Source organism: Myxine glutinosa, chromosome 1 (assembly GCF_964187855.1).
Source record: "Myxine glutinosa chromosome 1, kmMyxGlut1.1, whole genome shotgun sequence".
In the NCBI taxonomy this organism is placed as follows: domain Eukaryota; kingdom Metazoa; phylum Chordata; class Myxini; order Myxiniformes; family Myxinidae; genus Myxine; species Myxine glutinosa.
Genome location: NC_136261.1, coordinates 280429417 through 280431812, shown reverse-complemented (window position 1 = coordinate 280431812; position 2396 = coordinate 280429417). Strand labels below are relative to the sequence as shown.

Genomic DNA, 2396 nt, shown 5'->3' with positions numbered 1-2396 from the left:
CACATATGTATTGTCGCTGAAAGATGTTCATGGCAAGCCAATGTACGAAACCCCAAGAAAAACAGCCTTTGTTGGATTTCTCGTGGCGATCAGGAGTCTTCAAGATATGTATGAATCTCTTGTTGGTGCTGCAGAACCAAAACTGAAGTACTTGCTGACGTACAAAACAAGCCAAGACCATCTGGAGTTGTTCTTCTGTGCTGTATGAGCGGCTGGAGGTATGAACAACAACCCCACCTCCAAGCAGTTCACTGCTCTGTACAAGCGACTTTTGATTTGCCATGAGATATCCGCACTTGGTGGAAATTGTATTGCCCAGGATACAACCGGCGTTCTTCATGTCTCCAGTGTGCACAGGGAACCAGAGTCAGAGATCTGTCAAGACATGTTGCTGGTGAGGAAGTATGACATGGAGCCTCACCCATCTGCTCCTCATCACGACCATGATTATGCTCATATCCCCGACATTGGAAGGCTATCCCTCTACAAGGAAGAAGTCATATGCTACATAGCTGGATATGTTGTTCGTATGGCTGCCAAGCGTTTGTCATGTCCAGAGTGTATAGATGCGATGACTGACGGTGGTGTTGCCACTGGTTGTCTTCTTTTGGACAGAAAGAATAGTGGAGGTCTTGTGAGGGCGGCGGCTGATGTGATCACAGTGTGTACTGCCACAGAGCAGTGCATACAGAGGATGCTGCACACCACTGAAGGTGCTCTACCACAGTCCAAGAGGATTGCTCCTGCCATCATGTCAACCGTGTTGGGTGAAGTATGTCAGCGGGGTGTTTTTGACAGGTTGGATGAGCACGTGCTCAGTGGTTCTCCAGAATGCAACCATGTCCACCTTCTTGTCAAGTGTTTGTCCTCTTGTTACATCAAGATACGAATGCATCATCTGACGAAGCAGCTGAATGAGCAGATCACGGGGCCCAATGTGCGCAAGCGGCTCACCAAGCTAATTCTCTTCAAACACCAGTAATTTTGTTTTTATTTCACAATTTTTGCATATCAGATGTTCCTTGTGAAAGGACTATGGTATGTAAATTAACATGATTGGTTGACATATGCACACATGTATGCAACTAAGTTTAACTAACTATGCTTGCCATGTACCCATTTTAAATTATGATGTTTTTATGTACTTCAAGAAATACTTCTGAAGCGTTCTGCATTCAAGATGTGCTCTTGCCTCTCATTAAATTTGTTCACCTTATGCTTGTGACTAACAAGTGATTTCAAATAGTGTATTGACTGTATTCTCTTCTTTGTGTTTGTTGTTTGCAACTGGGAGACAATGGAGCACTGACAGGCTGCTCTTTTTGGCTCCTTCAAATGTCAGCATTTTGTGCTTTTTGTATCCTGTGCATCATCGCATTTTGTCACCATATCATCTGAATATGTGGATCAATTTTACTTCAAATGTGGATTATATTGTAGGATAATTGTTTAGATCTGGATTGTTTCTTTGTGCAAATTTGTTCTGTGAAAGAATACTGGGAAGCAACAATGAGTCTTGAGTGAACTGAATGGATAATGCTTGCTTGGTGGTGTGACAGTACTCCGGCTAATCCTCTGGTTGTTCACTGCAGTGTTCGGTCAGGCATGTCGGCTGTGGTGCTGTCTAGTCTAGGGATTACCTGCTTGCTGTGAAACAACATGTGGCGGTGACTTTTGGTGGTCGTGCCTTCTCCGACGTGGCACCCACACTGTGGAACCATTCCCAGAGGAAGTCGGGCATACCTCCTACATCAGTATCTGAGCGAAATGAAATGTGTGGGACTTTAGGCCACATTTCTGCAATCTGTGTGCCAAACCGGGCCAGAGAACTGTCTGGGTAATGAGATGAAGTGTGAAACATACCCACGACAGAGGGTGTCGAAACCCTGACCTGGCGGTCGCCAATCAAACGCATTACCACAAGAACAAACTGAAGACACTTGTTCAATGATGATTTTGGTGACAAAATGTTTGTTTCTTTTGTTGAGCCTCTTTGAAAAGGGCACACTACATATGTCGGTCAATATTATTATTATTAATTGAGGCTTTGTAATAAAAGGTGCCTTTTTATTCCAACTTTAAGCTTTTTATGTTTCATTTGTCTTTCAGAAGACTTTGTTTGTTGTCAACTGATAAATTCTTGACATAGAATGAGTAAATGACCCAACATTGAAACCATCACATATAGACATCCTGGAGAAAGTATTCCGTGAGAACAGCGTTGACCACAATGCCCTTAAATTGTGGACTAATTTATTGTATCAAGGATGATAAAATCTTTGAAAAATTAGTAAATTTTAATAATAATGCTTTATTCTCAAGCAATTTGGATTATACACTAAATTCATACTTAAATCGAGAATTATTTGAGAAAAACACAAACATGGACAAGAAAT

At 42.1% G+C, this 2396-nt stretch overlaps 1 long non-coding RNA gene across 1 annotated transcript; it reads left to right on the top strand.

Annotated features, from left to right (window-relative positions):
- Positions 1 to 308: 308 nt before the first annotated feature.
- Positions 309 to 2076, top strand: LOC144888500 (uncharacterized). The gene is made up of 2 exons (XR_013621054.1): positions 309 to 978; positions 1593 to 2076. It is a non-coding gene; the product is annotated as an uncharacterized LOC144888500 (long non-coding RNA).
- The last annotated feature ends 320 nt before the right edge of the window (positions 2077 to 2396 follow it).